The sequence below is a fragment of the Ochotona princeps genome, chromosome 16 (genome assembly GCF_030435755.1).
Source record: "Ochotona princeps isolate mOchPri1 chromosome 16, mOchPri1.hap1, whole genome shotgun sequence".
Lineage (NCBI taxonomy): Eukaryota > Metazoa > Chordata > Mammalia > Lagomorpha > Ochotonidae > Ochotona > Ochotona princeps.
The window spans coordinates 25329862-25348000 of record NC_080847.1 but is presented as its reverse complement, the minus strand read 5'-3'; the positions used below and the strand labels follow the sequence as shown (position 1 = coordinate 25348000).

Genomic DNA, 18139 nt, shown 5'->3' with positions numbered 1-18139 from the left:
ACTGGGAGTCAGGAACTCAATGCAGATCTCCCACATAGGCGGCAGGGATCCAAGTACTGAAACTGTCACCTGCCGCCTTCTGGGGTGCACATCAACAGAAAATCAGAAGCAGCAGCAAAAGTGGACACGAATTCTTGCACTCTTCATGGGACGAGGGAATCCCAAGCAGTGTCTTAATCACAAATGCCTGCCCTTCGTGTCTATGCTTTGGTTTTTAGCTTTAGTCCGGGGGGGGGGGGTGGTGGTGGTGTGATAACGGGATGATAGTCCTTTTAGTTTCCAGTGTACTTCCTAGGAAATCTAGCAAAAGTCTCATTAGCCTTGATTGCATCACATGACTCAATCACTGCCTTGGAGGCAAATGAGTTGGACTTCTTTCCGGAGGAAGGCTGGTGTTCCTGGATCTACAGGGACTGAGAGGATGAGGGAAGCGCTGGCTGATGGAGGGAATGGCAGGGAAGTTGGGCGTGGTTCATGTTAGGCTTTCAAACTGTTCCCTCCAAAACTCATATTGCACTTTAATTGCTATTGCAGCAGCAAGAAAAGATGGGGCATTTTAGAGGTGATTATGGGGTGAGTGCAGTGGATGAAGGCTGTGCCTTGGGTACCCTCACTCCATTGCAGAGTGTCTGCAAGGATTCCTGACTTTGCTTCCCACCCAGATTTCTGCTAATGTACGTCTTGGGAGGCAGCAGGTGATGAGCCAAGTACTTGGGTCCCTGCTACCGCCATGGGAGACCTGGATGAGGTTCCTGGCTCCCACTTTGGCCTGGCCCAGCCCAGCATTCAGGGTGTGAACCAGCAGGTGAGAGAGCTCTGTCTCCCTGCATCTCTGTTACTTTGCCTTTCAAATAAAAATGAACTTTTAAAAATGTGATATCATTTTTTTAAAAAAAATCCTTTAATTTAAAAAAGAAAAATCTGCCCAGGTCCTGAGTCTCTGCCCTGGTAAGTGATTTTCTGCCACTGTTGGCGGAGTGGGTTAGTCATCCAGGAAGTGGGCTCCTTGTGAAAGGATGGTTTGGCTGAATTTTCCTCTCCTTGCACAGGTTCATTTGTCCTCCTACCGGGCTGTGACACGGTGTGCAAGCCATTGCTGGCTGCCAGTGCCATGCTTTGGAACTCCTTACTCTTCAGAACCATGAGCTGAAGGACTGACCATTGCTTATTAATTGCTCACTTGGTGGTATTCCGTCCCAGCAGAAGAAAACCACCAAATCAGTTACCAAAATAAAGGTGACTATGGGTACTTGTGGCAAAGCTAAGGCTCCTGCTACTAATGCCGCATAAACCTTTAGGTATGTGATTGAAGCCCATAAAATGATAATCCCTTTTTCCTGTCTAATGAGGCATTTTTTATTTCTCTTTTGTTTTTTAAGATTTATTTATTTTTACTGCAAAGTCAGACATACAGAGAGAAGGAGAGACAGAGAGGAAGATCTTCCATCCGATGATTCACTCCCCAAGTGGCTGCAATGGCTGGAGCTGAGCCGATCCGAAGCCAGGAGCCAGGAGCCTCTTCTGAGTCTCCCATGGAGGTGCAGGGTCCCAAGGCTTTGGGTCATCCTAGACTACTCTTCCAGACCACAAGCAGGGAGCTGGATGGGAAGTGGGGCCAGGATTAGAACCAGCATCCATATGGGATCCCGGCCTGTATGTGCAAGGCTAAGATTGAGCCACTAGGCCACTACCCCGGGCCCTTTTTATTTTCTTTTAAGAAAGAACCTGCTACATGATCTTAGTTACAGCACACAGCCATGCAAGATAGACCACCTTCCCAGTTAACAGATGAGGAAGGCCAAGCCCTGAGCTGGTTAAGTCAAGGCCCATGGTCATATAGCGGTGTAGAACAGACTTTGCCTACAGTCAAACAGAAACACAACAGGCTCAGAATTCCCTGGCCATTATTTGGGGGCTGCAAATTTGGATTTATGGGGTCTGGGTTAGGCAAGGTATGAGACAGAATTTGGACCAGTGGCCTAGTTTTGCTCATGAATAAACAGTTTGGAGTGGTCACATGGCCCAATGTGTCATCACATTGTTGATGACCTGGCAGGTGGCAAGGAAAAGAGCAAGACACGGACACCCAGAAGGACTCTCATGACTAATTTCCTTTACACCAAGCAGCTGAGTACAAAACTTGCCTTTTCTGGTTCCAGGGAAGAAAAAAAAACAAAAACAAAAAGAAAAGAAAGAAAGAAGGACAGCAAGCAAGCTAATCCAAAATAAAACGTAAATAGGTGAGGAGGGTGAGCAGTGGTGGGTGCAGGACTGACTTCTTCCAGCAGAACTTGTTCCTGGTCCCAAGAGCATCCTCTGCCAGGATATGAGAGAGTGGGATTGCCCTGGCCAGATGGCGGTGGTTTGCCTGGAATCTCAGCTCCCTAACTGTGACTGAGATCTTCATGGAATCTTCCAAAAACATAGTTACTCCTCTCCTGCACCCAAGTCCTGAAGATAGAAGAGACAGAACAACAGAGCCGAAAATACCACCTTCCTTCCCATAAATACTCATAGGAGGCTGCGGGGTTCGTATGAAAGCACAGTTAGCTTCCCAGTGCAGCCCAGGAGAAGGCTGGCACTGAGTGGGTCCTTCCAGAACCCTTCAATCACCCTAGTCAACCCATTGCCATGGACAGTGAGAGTAAAGATAAAAAATGGGTTTAGGGAAAATCCCTGGTTGGGGAAAGCAGAAGCAAGGGAAGCCATGTGACCTGGCCAATCATTTCCATCTCAAGGTCCAGGGGGGAGAGTCACAGTTGCTCCTGGGGATCCTGTGTGTGTGTGTGTGATGGTCCTGGCACACAACGATCGCTCAGTGAAGCTGGGCTGCTTTTGTGTCCATGCAGCTTTGTGGCAGGTGGCCTTGCTTTTCTCTCCCGGCACGAAGCCCAGGGCCCCGGAGACCCGCTGTGCTTGGGTTTCACTGTTTCTCTCCAGCTGTAAAACTCCTTGAGAATGTGGGTGTGCAATGACTTTCCAGTTTCTTGGCTGAGTTCCCAGGCTGTGTTCTCCCACTTAGGGGGTGCAGGGGGAGGGAATGGGGAGAGGGGAACGGCAGACGTCCTTTTCACGGTGGTGAGGGCCACCCCACCCCAACCCCCAAACTCGTTCCAGCAGAGCCTGGCTCAAAGTTCAAAGCCGAGGTGGCTTTGTTGAGTAATTTGGTGACACTGCCTGCCCGCCTGCCTTGGGAGGCGAAGTCTCACTCCCACGCACTCATTTGCTGAGCATCTGTTGCCCTGTGTTTTGTGGTGTGGAGGCTGGGAACCGGCACACCGCCCCAGCTGACCGCGGTGGGGCTGAACTTCCTTCCCCTCGCCGCTGCCCTTGGGCTCTGGGTCTCGTACACAGCCCCGCTCGGTAGGTTTCAGATCCGCTCCCAGGCTGGTTGGCGTGGAGTGCATCTGGACTCACACCAGCCTCTTCCTCCTGGGGGTTCAGAGTGTTCTTGGAAGGAAGCCTGGGAAGGGAAAGGCCGTCCCCAGCATTCCCCATCCAGGGGTTGGCTGACAGCATAGAACAGAGCTGCCAAGAACGCTGGAGTCAGACAGACCTGAGTTCAAATCCCTGGGTGACCTTGGGCAAACTGCTCCCTGGGCTTCAGCTTCCTCATCTGTGAAAAATGTGACAGCAACAGGATGTGTCTCCTGGGATTCTGGGGAAGACGCCACAAGATCCTAAATCACTCATCCCTGCGTCTGGCAAGTGGGAAGTGCTTGAGAAATACCCTTGCCAAGCAGTCTGTGACCCGCAGGTGGGTCTCTCTCGTATTCCCGTGGGTGTACACACAGGAATGGGGAGAATACCATGTCCTTCCGCTCACCCCTTTCCCCCATCCCCCCAGTCAGATGCCTAGCCTAGCTGTTAGGCTGTCATAATTGAACTGGTTTTACGCAGATATCTTTTGGATAAGGATTTTTGTTGTTGTTGTTGTTATATCTATTATTATTATTTTTTAATTTGAAAGGCAAAGTGACAGAGAGGAACAGAGAGATCTTCCATTTGCTAGACCATTCCCCAAATGGCTGTAATGACAGGCAGCTGGGCCAGGTTGAAACTGGGAGCCTAGAACTCCAACCAGGTCTCCCACCTGGCTGGCAGGGCTCCCAGGCCCTGAAGCTGTGTTTCAGTGCCTGGACCAGGCTTTGCTTGGGTGTGTTTGCAGGGAGCTGGACTGGAAGTGGAAGTCAAGACCTGAACTGGTGCTCGTAGGGGATAGTGCCATTACAGGGGGCAGCTTGACCCACTCTGCTGCAGTGTCGGGCCCTCGGATAGGACTTGTTTGATTTGATTTACAACTCCCATGCCTATCACTTAAATGGTACTAGATGTTTGGAGTAAATAAGCACAGGAAAAGGAGCAAGGGATGCCTGGCAGGTAGCATGTGCTCACACATGGGTGTTTAGGTAGTTATTTCTGCCCCTTCCATTTCGTCTCCCTTTCCTTCCCTCCTTCCCTCTCTCCTCCCTCTCCCATCTCCCTGTATTCCTTCCCCCTTCTTCCTTTCTTCCTCCCTCCTTCCCTTCTTCCCTTCCTTTATTCCATCCTTCCTTCCTCCCTTCCCTCCTAAATGGAAAGAGCTTCCTCCCTTCCCTTCTGTTGTAACATCCACACTGCAAGAGCATCCCTTGAGAGCCCTTCACCGAGCCGAAAGGAGCGATTCCTTTTTCAAATTGAGTCTGTCCCCTGACTCATTCATTAAAATGCATAGGGCATGTGACCAAACTGCATAATGATTCTCTCCAGAGGAAGGCTCTCAGGCAGGGAGATGCTGCCAACTGCAAGGCAAGTGCTTCCCCCCAGCTGTGGATCAGGCTCATTGGCTGCCATGGCCTGGGAAGGCTGGGGGCTGCCGTTCATCTCCAGTAAATGAGCCAAGCCCTGGAGAGCTGCAGCCTGGCGCAGGCTGTGCTGTCTTGGAAGCTGTGTTGCCTTGGAGAGTCCAGCCCGTGACCTCTCGTCAACCTTTCTCCACCCCCACCTTGTTTAGCCTCTCATTTTTTTTTTTTTTAAGTGCGAGGGTGCTTCAAAAACTTGGTAGAAAAAATGTAACTAAAAGACGTTGCTGTTGGTGTAAATGTTTTGGCATCTGGGCGGTGTTTTTAGATTAAACGTTTTCCACTAGCTTTTTGGAGTATCCTTCTCTATATCGTATATGGATACATCTTAAAAAAAAAAAAGAAAGAAAAAGCCATAAAAGAAAAGGACGTCCCCTTTGCTAACCCTTCAGGTCTCCCGTGTCTCACAAACACACAATTTCTGTCGTTGCATCTGGACTTCCTTGGGTGCTGGGGCTATTAGGTGACAGCACCTGCCACCCGCCCCACCCCTAAAGGTGCTTTTTGGAAGTCTCCATACCCTTTTGTCTTCTAAAGTCCTGGGCTGGTTCTGAACAAAACAAACCACACCCATCTTTCAAGGTGCCTTTTCTGCCCTCTTCTATCAAGTCCTTTGTCTACCCTGGGTAGACCTCACCTATACCCATCCAGGCACATCCTGTGAATTCCATGGCTGAAAAAGACCCAAGTGTCCACACTTAGGAAGCAAGCACATAAATTATTCCCTGATTGGAAGCTTAGGTTTAACTTTTCCAGAGGTATTTGAATTTGCATATGGAGTCTTGCAGCAGCTGTGTGGTGCAGCAGACTTGTGGCACAGCTGTTAAAATGCTGGTTTGGGGGACCAGCGCAGTGGCATGGAAGGTTAATCCTCTGTTCTGTGGTGCCGGCATCCCAGATGGGTACTGCTTGCTGTCCTGATTGCTCCAGTTCTGATTCAGCTCACTGCTTTTCACTTGGGAAAGCAGAGGGGATGGCTGAGTCCTTGGGACCCTATATTCATGTGGGAGACCCAGAGGAGGCTGTTGGCTCCTGTCTTCTGGTCAGATCAGCACTGGCCATTGTGGCTGTTTGGGGATTGAGCCAACCAATTGAAGACCTTCTCTATCTCTTCTCTTTCAAATAAAGATAACAATTTTTTTTTTTTTTTTTTTGGAAAAAAGAGATGCTGGTTTGGTGCATTCCACAGTGGAGGGCCTGGCTCCCAATTCCAGCTGCCAGCTTCTTATTGTTCAGATAGCGCGCTGGGAGGCATCAGGTGATAGTAATGCGAGGCCCTGTGGCCGATGTTGGACATCGGACCAGAGTTGCTGGCTTCCAGCTTTACGCTGACCCAGCCTCTGACCATTGCAAGCCTTGAAGGAATGAATCAGAGAGTGGGGACTCACCATCTCTCTCTGCCTTTCAAATAAATAAAATTGAATTAAAAAAAAATTAAAGCCTAAGAGAATTATTTTAAAAGTATTCGAACCTAAGAGAGTGAAAATGTGTCAAAATCGAGACTTTCACGGCTGCCTCTCAGGTAGGAGGGCCACCTGTGTTCATTCGAAGGCTACAGGAAGCCTCTGAGCCCACTTGTTCCTATCATTTGTCTAACCTTCTGCAGAATAGTAATAATAATGGGGTCTCCGTGGCTGTAACACCTCAATGGGATTGTCCCTTAAACTCCCAGTCCCAGCTGGCCTATCGTCAGTATCATTGCATCATCTTTCTCTTATTTGTAACCCTGCAGTCCAGTGTTTTTAAGGTGCTCATTCTTTAGTGCCTACTATGTACCGTGCACTGCCCTGGGTCCTGGGAGCAGAGTAACGATGCAGTCATACAAGATGTCCGTCTTCAAGGGGTTCACATTCTAGAACGGAGGTACTGCACTCTTCTGTTTCATGAGTGTTTCCCCTCATTGTCTTGTGTGGTTCCCACCAATGCCATGTATTCAGGCAAATGCAGTAGGCTTGTCCTCATGGTACAGATAGCAAGCTGAGGTTTTAGAGAATTAAACTAAGGGAGACAGCTCAGGTGACACTTGATCTAGACACTTGATCTCCAGTTTCAGTACTCTCTCTCATAAGAGACACTGAGGAATATAGACAGAGGGAGGGAAAAGCACACACACACAGAGAGAGAGAGAGAGAGAGAGAGAGAGAGGGAGGGAGGGAGAGAGAGAGATTTCATCCACTGCTTTACTCACCAAATGACTAGCAGCCAGGACTGGGACCAGGCCAAAACAACCAGAGACATGCAACTCCATCTAGTTCTCCCACATGGGTGGCAGGGGTTTTTAAGTACTTGGGCCACCTCCTGATGCCTTCCCATGCTCATTAACAAGAAGCTGGATTGAAAGTGGAGCAGCGAAGACTCCAAGCATCACATCCGTAGAAGATCAGTACCAGGAGCCGTGGCTTAACTGAGGGGGAAAATGCTTGCTTCAACCAGTGGCTTGGGGGGCTTGGTTGTGGCCTCAGGCAGCTCAGCTGAGAGCACGGAGAGCCTGCATGGATTGTAGGCTTAGGAACCAAACTGCATGATCTGTGGGTAGTACCTGGATCCTCCACCCTGAGAGAGGTTCATTACACACAGCCAGCATTATGGATGGGGTAGGGCTGGTCCTAAGTGTATGGATGGGGTAGGGCTGGTCCTAAGTGTATCCCAGGGCAGGTGGTAGGGGCAGGCCTGGCACAGAGAAGGGAGGAAGGGCTCAAAAGGTCAGCCACTGCACAGACAGGCCAGTGACCTGTGCTTGTCTGGACCAGAGGTGTTTCTGATCCCATCACGGTGACATCTCACCCTTACCCTCTGGTCCTTGGGGACAGTTGTGAACCTGCACAGCTGCACATGACAGAGGAAAGGCCAAAAAGTCCTCAAGTCCAGGGTCACCTCTGCTTTGTCCTCATGGAAGCACACGCACCCCCTGCCCTGCCTCATTGTCTTTAGTCCCTTCCTTAGTGCACTTTGTACCTGCCCCAAGTCTAAGTCTACTTCCTCGGTACTTGGACGCAGGCACACAGATTTATTCCTAATCTGTGCTTGGTGATTTTCTTTTACTTTGCCCAACTTGCCTCTGGGTTTTTTGGTTATTGATTTGTGTGATTATTTATTTACTTAAAATATAGGGAACTCACCTAGAATTCTTCCCTCACAGTCTTTCCCTTCCATCATTCTGCCTTTCCCACCTCATCCTAAATCTTGCATGTACTGTTCCTTTGCTTTAATCACATAATTTTGTTTCATATATTTTTCTAGAAGGCATATTGTTTAGATGTGTTGCTTTTTACTTTCTTAGAAGATTGTCCTTCCGAAATGTAGAGTTTTCCCTGATAAAAATCCATCCATCCTGAGGCACACAGTTGTGGTCCATTATTTTCCACTATTCTCTTGCAATTCTGTCTGTTACGTTCTACGTGTATTTATTTATTCTCCTGTCAGTGGACATTTGGGTTGTTACCAGCTTTCCACCACTTTGAATGTTATTGGATAAATATTCTTGTATGTGTCTCCTGAAAAATAATGTTAGTTTACCGACTTACAGTGCTACCAACAGGAACTTAAAAACAGCCATTGATCCATGGCCTTTTAAACACTTGGTGTTATCAGACTTCTTTTTTTTTTTTTTTAAGGTGTATTCATTTTTATTGCAAAGTCAGATATACAGAGAGGAGGAGAAACAGAGAGGAAGATCTTCCATCCAATGATTCAATCCTCAAGTGACCACAATGGCCAGAGCTGCACTGATCCGAAGCCAGGAGCTAGGAACTTCTTCCTCCAGGTCTCCTGCACGGGTACAGGGTCCAAAGGCTTTGGGCCATCCTCTATTGCTGTCCCAGGCCACAAGCAGGGAGCTGGTTGGGAAGCGGGGCTGCTGGGATTAGAACCGGCGACCATATGGGGAATCCCAGTACGTTCAAGGTGAGGACTTTAGTCACTAGGCCACTGCGCTGGGCCCCAGACTTCGTTTTTGCCAACTGAAAGGGTATTGAATGCTGTCTCACAGTGGTCTCTTCATGTTTATTGGGTCTATAATGGGCAGTAGTGCAATGAAGATGAATCCTACAAGGAGGGGGGTGTGAAGATGTATGAAGGGATTTTTTGCTTGCAATGCCTGTACCACCTGGGACCATGTCACTGTCTTAGTCCCCAGTACCCAGCTCAACGTTTGTACCTCATCATTATCATCGTCATCATCATCATCATCAAAAGAGCAACAATGCCACAGTAATTATAGATAACATTTATTGAGTGTTTCCTAAGTGCCAGGTGCTATGTTAACTAACACCTTTACTTTCATTATTTCATTTAATCATCCAGAAACCCTATAATGTAGGTCCCACTTACCCCTGTGTTGCAGATGGGGAACTGAAACTAAGTATCCTTCCCAGATTCACACAAGTAGTAAATGACAGAGCCACGATCTAAACTGTGGCATTTGACATCTTACTCCTTAATCACTACCTCACAGCTTCTTTTTTACTTTAAGTTTTTTTTTAAATTTTGTTTGTTTGTTTGTTTGAAAGGCAGAATTAGAGAGAGAAAGAGAGATTTTCCATCTGCTGGTCCATCTCCCCAAATGGCCACAACTAGCCAGAGCTGAGTCAATCCAAAGCCAGGAGCCTGGAGCCCCTTCCAGGCCTCCCACGCGGGTGCAGGAAGCTGTTTCAGAAGTGGAGCAGCTGGGACACAAACTGGTTCCCATATGGAATGCTGACATTGTATACTGAGGATTAGCTTGCTACACCACTGGGCCAGCCATCCAGTTATCTTTTCCAAAAAGGTAACATTTATTTATTTGAAATTCAGAGAGGAAGAGATCTTTCATCCGCGATTTTATGCCCTGGATGGCCACAGTGGCTGGTGCTGAGCCAGGCGGCAGTCACAAGCCAGGAATCTCATCCAGGTCTCCTACAAAGGTGGCAGGGGCCCAAGGACTTGGGTCATCTTCTGATGCTTTCCCAGGGACATTAGTAGGGAGCTGGATCTGAAATTGAGCAGCTGGGACTCGAACCAGTGCCTCTTTGGGGATGCTGGTGTCACAGAGGGGCTTTATATGCAATGCTACAACATCTAACTCATTTTATTTATGACTGATTATGATTTCATAGCAGTCATCATGCAGACTGGAGAACTATCACAGTGAAGAAACCAACCTGCAAATTACTGTTAAATGTCATGAGAGGTTTATGAATTCCTCCTTAGCAATAATCCTCCTAGCCCTGGTCTATTTTTTCCCATTTTAATCACACCTATGTTCCCTATTATACCGTATAATTTGCTTATTATTATGTCGATCAGTGGCCCTATAGGGCAGGAGTCTTGGATTGCTTGGTTCTCTGTGTCTTTCCTTGGTTTAGCTCTTACACATCCTTGATGCCTGCATTTGTGCCTAAAGCCGAGAAGCAATCAACCAACATTTGTTGAAGGAATGAAATGTCGGCTTGTAGGAATGGGTGAATTAAACCAGCGAACGAACCCTGAGATACTAACTTGAGCAGTTAGTGAAGTTTGCCTATCCTATTTCGCTTCTGTGGGTTTATTTTCTATTTTGGAGCAGACTGTGTTTTCAGGTTTCAAGTGTTTCCGTAGCCTGGGCAACCTGAGATTTTGTGTCTCTGCTGCCTAAAGGATTAAACAGGCCTGACCTAAAGGCCCCGGAGTTTGATTGCCTTTCCTCTTATCTGCTGTAAACCGACAGCATCAACAAGGAGCAGCCTGCCTCAAGTGTTTGACCCTGGGAATCACCCAGGAGGCATTGAAAACAAACTAGAGCAAGAAAGTCCTGGCAGCTTCCACACAGAGATTTTTCTAGCAATCTGCCTTTCTGTCCAGGCCCAGTGCACCCCATCCCATCTGCAAAACATCTGACATTTACGTAACAGGTCCTTAACCCATGGCTGTTATTCTTATTTCCAAACCCGAGGTGCACTAGACAAACGCAGAAACCAGGAAACAGCCCTCCCAGGCAAGTCTCTGTGGCTCCGTCCTCAGAGCCGGCCAAACGAGTAATTATAGCTTCCCTGAGTGGTGTGTGCGGGGCAGGAGGCTGATTTAATAAAGGCAGCCTGCTGTCTGTCTCCAGCCTGGCTCTGACTCATGGAACCAGGGAGTCCCAGCCGCGCTACCCACAGAGGGTGGTGAGCAGCTGGGGGTGGCCGGCTCACAAGGCCTGGGCCCAAAGCAATGAGGAAACTCCCTGCCTGGCCTGGAGGAACCTGCAGCTGGAGCCAGAGGAAGTGAAGCGCAGACAGAGCAGCTGCTGCTCCAGCCCAGCAGCAGCAGCAGCCGCCGCCGCCACGGCCACACCTTGGAAGGGAGGCTCCTGCCGGGAGGACGCTTGCGAGGAGATGGGTTCGTTCTTTTTCTATTGGGAATTAGCCGGGGGGCACACGAAGGGGCTCTACCAGGGGCAGGCCTTTCAGGACGCTTGCGTGGTGGGAGGCTTGGAGGGATGAGCGCCGCCTCCGTTTGGTGGTTTCTCACTTTGGCGGGGAGGCGGCCGAGGAGGTGTTCGCAGCCACAGTGAAGGTTTCAGAGGGGCGTGGTTTCGCTGCAACCAGGGTGACAGCCTGCCCCGGAGTGGATTTGGACACCACCCTAGAGAGGTCATCAGAGGTCACTATACCCTTCCTGCGGTCTCCTGAAGCTTCCTCCTCCCCCTGGCCCTGCCAATCAGCCAGACAGAGGCAACCCGACCTCCTCCTGCAGCCTCCCCGCAGGCCAGGAGATTCCGGCTCCGCCCCTTCTCTTCCTTTCTCTTCCCGCTGAGTCACACACCTCGGAGTCAGGTGATCCCTCCCCTGGGCCCTTCCGAGAGCACCTTGACCTATATTCTGAACTCTTCCATTACAGCGCTTTCGAATGGTCCTGCGAGAGAACCCGCCAGGCTAGCGGGCACGGTGCCCTGGCACCCTGGGGCAGCAGAGTGGGCGCCCTGGGCAGCAGGGCGGGGTCCTTCCACTCCGGGAAACGACCGGAGAGGCCTGGAAATGGAAAGTTAGGAGGCTAGAGGCTGTCCGCGGGGCAGCGAGGAGGCGGTGGGTTGAGTCAGCCGGGGAAGCTGACAGCCACCCCCCTCCCGGCTCCGCGCGCCAGGCCCCCAGCGAGCGGCTGCTGGGGATCCGGCGGTGAAGGACTGTGGCTGGCTGACATCGCTGCCCACGGGAAGGGGAAAGGTGAGAAACACTGCAAACAGTGGGATCAGCCCAGATGACTCAGCGGGAGAATGTGGAAACTTTCTTCCAGGGAAGAACAAGTTCCCATCCCGAATTACCCGCAAAATGGCTTCGACTTTTTTTTTTTTTTTTCAAGATTTACTTATTCATTTGAAAGGCAGAGTTTAAAAAAAAAAAAGAGGAGGGAGGGCAGAGGAAAGCAGGCAACAGAGCATCCGTCTGCTGGATTACTCCCCCAGATGGCCTCAATGGCTGCAACTGGGCCAGGTCAGGTCAGGAGCTTCTTCTGGATCTCCCACGTGGGTGCTCAAGCGCTTGGGTCATCTTCTGCTACTTTCCCAGGCCATTAGCAGGGAGCTGGACCCGAAGTGATGCAGCCAGGACTCAGACCAGTGCCAACATAGGATGCCGAGCACCTGCTGGTCCTCCTTCTTTAGGTTGTCTGGGGGTCCTTTGTGCAGTTGCTGCCTGCACAGTCTTGTGTACTCTAGATGTGAGCGTAAGGCAGGTGCCATGGGTAAAGGGATTAAAATATTCAAAGTCGAGCTAAGCTTTACCCTTGGGTTTCAAATCTGGAAGAAGCTATATTGTTTGATTACTCCTATTTCTTTTGAGTGGGAGAGTGTTCACACTTTGATCTACTTAGTATCTCTGTGGCCTTGGAAATTCATTATAGGTCTAAGTCTCTAATCTGTTATATGAGCATGCCTTCTTATTGTTTAAGGGAGAGGAGAACGGAGGGATAGGACTGCCATCCACTGATTTATTGCCCGAATGCTTGCAATGACAGAGGTTGGACCAGGTGATGCCAGGAACCAGGAGCTCAGTCTAGGTATTCCACACTGGGTAGCAGAGACCCAACTTCTCAAGCCAAGGATCCTCATTAGCAGAAAATACCCAACAAAAGCAGAGCCAGGACTTGAACCCGCCGGTATTCCAATATGGACTATAGGCATTTTATCCCGCTAGGTTAAACACCCGTTTGTACTACTACTTCATCAGAGGGCATGAGCATATATTATATTAGAGATGTGTAATTATGCATAGTGACATAGCATTTTCTTTGGATAGTTGTCACACGCATGCCCTCCCTTGCTGTGTGAGTGGATTATTTTATTTGTTCAGTATGTGCATCATGGGAGGGCCTGCCTCGGAGGTGTTTACAAGTGTGAATCGAAACTGGAGCCTCTGGCTACGTGATGACCCACCACGTCTAACAGGCAGCCACATATAGCCCCCAGTTGGGTCACACACCCTTTCAGTCCTTTATATCAAGAAAAGATGTGTGCTTATCACCATCTGGATAAAACCCACAGATGGGAGTAGAGCATGATTTTTTTTAAACATTTATTTATTTTGATTGCAAAATCAGATATACAGAGAGGAAGAGAGACAGAGAGGAAGATCTTCAGTCTGATGATTCACTCCCCAAGTGAGCGCAACAACCGGTGCTTTGTCGATCCAAAACCAGGAGCCAGGAACTTCCTCCAGGTCTCCCACACAGGTGCAGGGTCCCAAGGCTTTGGGCCGTCCTCGACTGCTTTCCCAGGTCACAAGCAGGGAGCTGGAAGGGAAGTGGAGCTGCTGGGATTAGAACCGGCACCCATATGGGATCCTGGGGCATTCAAGGCGAGGACTTTAGCCACTAGGCCATGGTCCCGGGCCCTAGAGCATGATTTTAAAATCAGAATGTAAACTTAAGCAGTTGCTGCCTGGTGCACGGTACATGCTAGTTGGTTGTATGAAAGGGAGGAAGGAAGGAAATTGGGCAACTGCAGGAGCAGAATTGGGTTCATCAAGAACCTAATTATACTGAAAGTTGAGCATAATTCAGGTGTATGCATCTCTCCCAAGGCCTCATACCTAACTTGAAATTCCTAATTACGTTTCTCTTGGTAAAGAGAATCCTAAGTGATGGTGTTACCAGTCAGGTCCCAGAGAGCCCAGTTCTACCCCTGTTCGTGAGACCTCTGAGTGACCCAACTGTTGTTCTTGTGTAAGATTCATACGCACAAGGGAAAATGCCAGTGGTATGGGAGGAGGTAGGGCGTTTTCACGTGGTATTTATCATGAACTCCAATTTGAAATTGGCAGAAAGAACCACATGTGTGTAGGTCAGGAAGAGCACATTCTAAGAACTGAGATGGAGCAAGAGGGTGGAGGGCAGGAGTGTGCAGACTTACTGGGCCGATCCCTGCTAACTTCTGGAATCTACTCTGATACTTCCAGGGCTCTTAAGTATCCAGAAGGCTGGAACCGGATGATGCTGATTGCCCTGGATGGGGCAAGGAGGAACAGTAGCTTGTAATGTGGAACTTTCTCACCTGTTCTGGCTGGTCTTCTCTCGTGGTCTCCCATTACCTAGTCTAGTGGCCTTTCTGGGGTCACTTTATCCCTTTGGTTGTTAGTCTCTCTAGCTGTAAGATAAATGGTAGGTGATTTATTTATTCCAGCTTCATGAGGGCAGAGATCAAAACTGTGTTATTGGGGCAGAAGCTTAGTGCAGCAGTAAGACACCATCTTGTACCCTTGTAACCCGTATCAGAGTTGCCTGGGTTTGAGTCCTGACTCTCTGCTCCTAATTGCAGCCTCCTGCTAATGCCAAATGCACGTTCTGGGAGTTAGCAGGTGATGATTGCTTGAACACTTGGGTCCCTGCCACCCTCGTGGGGGACTGGGGCTGAGTTTTAGTCTCCTGCTTTGGGCTAGCCTCACCCCGGTTGTCTCAGACACTGGGGAGTCAACCAGTGGATGAAAAGTCTCCCTCGCCCTTTCTGTCGCTCTGTCTTCCAAAAGGAATAAGCAAGTAAGTAAATAAATACATTTTTCAAGCCTGCCTTGTTCATCACTGTATTCCCGTTAAGTATGAAATGTGACAAAATCATTATGCTCAAATTAATGGCAGAATTTTACAGAATGCTTACAGATGAGAAAAACTAAGATACAGAGATCCATGTTTCCTGCATCAGCTAGCTAGGAAGTGGCTGCACTGCCCTACAGACCTAAGCAGGCCATCTCTAGATGGTTATCTTTGCACTTGTTTTCTTTGCTTGAAAGGCAGAAAGATGACAGAGATAGAGAGTTCCCACCCTGTGGCTCACTCCCTAAACATCCGCAATGGCCAGGGCTGGACCTGGCCAAAACTGAGTCTCCTGAATGATGGCAGGGACCCAGTTATTCAAGCCATCATCTGCTACTTCCCCGGTGCACATTGACACGGAGTTGGAATTCAGGAATGGGGTGCAAATGCCCCAGACAGCATTATTTTCTTTTTAAAAATTTATGTATTTTCATTACAAAGTCAGATATACAGAGAGGAGGAGAGACAGAGAAGAAGATCTTCCATCCCATGATTCACTCCCCAAGTGAGCGCAACAGCTGGTGCAGAGCCGATCCAAAGCCAGGAGCCAAGAACTTCTTCCGGGTCTTCCGCACGGGTGCAGGGTCCCAAGGCTTTGGGCCGTCCTCAACTGCTTTCCCAGGCCACAAGCAGGGAGCTGGATGGGCAGTGGAGCTGCTGGGATTAGAACCAGTGCCCATATGGGATCCCAGGGCGTTCAAGGTGAGGATTTTAGCCACTAGACCACACCGCTGGGCCCAGCATTATTTTTTTTTTAAAGCTTATTTATTTTACTTAAAAGAATCACATGCACACCAATACACATAGAGCTCTTCTACTTACTGATTCACTTCCCAAATAACTGCTAAGGCCAGAACCGGACTGATCCAAAGCTGGGAGCCAGGAGCTGCTTCTGGGTCTCCTATAGGGGTGCAAGGGCCCATCCTCCTCTGTTTTCCCGCACCATTAGCAGGCAGCTGGATCAGAAGTGGAGCAGCTGGGACTGGAACTGGCACCCAAATGGGATGCTGACACCGCAGGGAGAGGGTTAATAGGCTGTGCTACCACACTGGCCCCATCAGGGAACATTTTAACCATGGTGCCCAACAGCCCATTCTCAGACTCGCTCTTTTTGACTAAGATACTTACCTTGCACTCAACATTACTGTAATGCGCAGACTCTACTTTTAGAAAAAGTTTACGTTTGCAGAAAAGTGGAGCAGATGGTGGAATTTCATGAATGAGCCGATTGATGAAGTGTCCCTTGACTGAAAACATGGTCTCTGACACAAAGTGCAGGCTGAGTGCATTCGTCCCTCTGAGTTCTCCTTGTGCCTAGCACTCTGTGAGGTTACATTGTTTAATTCTCACAGCCTCTTGTTCAGTAGTCTGCATCATCCCCATCTTGCATTGAGGAAACTAAGGTTCAGAGAGGCCATTGGTCCAGCTCTCATTTACCCAAAAGAGGGAACACAACTAGAAAGTTCTGATTTGTTTTTTTTCAGAAGTTGACATATACTTCTCTGAAAATGGCACCATTATTTCCAAAGGCTTTTTGTCCTGTGCGTGTTTGTTATACATTGGTCTCAAGAGTCTTCCAGGTTTTAAAAATGTATTTGTATCCTTGTTAGGTTTTAGTCATCACAGCAGCCCTGGAAGTTAGGTGAGGTCACTCTTTAAAAATTTATTGATTTTTTTATTGAAAAGTCAGATTTACAGAGAGAAGGAAACAGAGAGGAAGATTTTCAGTCTGCTGGTTCACTCCCCCAGTGGCCACAACAGCCGGAGCTAAGCTGGTCCAAAGCCAGGAGCCAGAAGCTAGAAGCCTATATGGATACAGGATCCCAAGGCTATGGACCATCCTCTACTTCCTTCCCACGCCATAAGCAGGGAGCCGAATGGGAAGTGGAGCAGCTTGGACATGAACCATTGCTCACATGGGATCCCGGCACATGTAAGGGAAGGAGTTAGACACTGAGCTATTGCACCGGGCCCTTCCAATGCCTCTTTTTACAGTGGGGGCCAACTAAGGCCTAACCAGTGAAGATCCTGAACTCAGGAAGAGTTAGATCAGGACTAATGTGTTAGTGTTGTGATGTGCAATGTGTTGGCTTGTAGCACCTCTTGATGCACATGATGCTTGTCCGGCCTCAGTTGAGGAAATATGTTGTTTGCTGGGAGTCCGCAAGAGGCTACGCTTTGTTCCAAGAGTCGGTCGGGACAGGGGTGAGGATGGGGGTGTTTCTTTTCTTGAATATTTGGAGAAAAGAGAGGGTGCGCTTTAACATGTCAGTGTTTCCCCAGGTATTTAACCACTACAAGCAGTTGGCCACTTTCTGTTAGAAAATGTCCTGTGTGGCTCCTGCGGCACTGTGAGGTCTGCATTGCCAATGCTGGAACCTCACTTCATGATACGACTATAGAAGGAATCTCCCCTCTGCCCTGACTTTCCAGCCAGTGTGAGTGTGCCTCTGAAGCAGGTGGTCTTGGCTCATCCCCCTGCCTGCACAGCCTCTGGTTGGAATCACCAACTCATCACTCCAAAGCAAGACACTCTTTTTCCTTTTTGTTAAGATTTGCTTATTTTTCATTTATTTGAAAGATAGAGTGCCAGGGGAGTGGGGTGGGGTGGAATTCTTCCGCTTGTTAATTCACCCCTCAAATGCCCCCAAACAGGTAGGACTGGGCCAGGCAAAAGCCAGGAGCCAGGAACTCCCTCTGTGTCTCTGATACGGGTGGCGGGGACCCAAGGACTGGGCCATCTTCTGCTGCTTTTTCAGATGCAGTGACCGGGGGGCCAGTGTTGTAAGTAGCAGTCCAATCTGCACCACAGCACCAGCCTCTCTCTCTCTCTCTTTCTATCTCTCTTTAGCTAATCTTTGTTGAAAAAAAATCAAACCTGCGCAACTAGTGCAAGAAATTTACAGTGAACTCCTTTTTCCAATGAACTCCTAGATTAGGAAGGGTGTAATTAATTTTATAATTAATTTTCCATAGTTGTATTGCTCCTAAGATATTAATTTTATTTATTTTATTTTAAAAGATATTTCGAAGGCAGAGTTAACAGAAAGAGAGGAAGTTACGGAAGATCTCTCACTCACTGGTTTACTCCCCAAGGGCTGCACCTGGCTAAAACTTCATTCCCACTCCCCACATAGGTGGCAGAGGACCTAGCTCTTGGGCTACCCTCCTCTGGCCATTAGCAGGAAGCTGGGTCGGAAATGGAGTGGGGAGGCATAAACTGGCATCATGTGGGTTTCCAGCATCACAGGTGGCGGCTTTCCCTGCTGTGCCAAATT

General features: G+C 48.8%; 1 protein-coding gene across 3 annotated transcripts in view; it reads left to right on the top strand.

Moving 5' to 3' along the window:
- The window catches only part of CHD9 (chromodomain helicase DNA binding protein 9), a 230587-nt gene that overhangs the window by 37919 nt on the left and 174529 nt on the right, over positions 1 to 18139 (top strand). For 2 of the 3 annotated variants that reach the window (XM_058674693.1, XM_058674689.1), the window contains exon 1: positions 10759 to 11177. The exons of the other annotated variant lie outside the window; for it this stretch is intronic. The gene's annotated coding sequence lies outside the window, so the exon portion shown is untranslated. Of the gene's footprint in view, positions 1 to 10758; positions 11178 to 18139 lie in introns of those variants that run through there. 3 annotated transcript variants of the gene reach the window in all.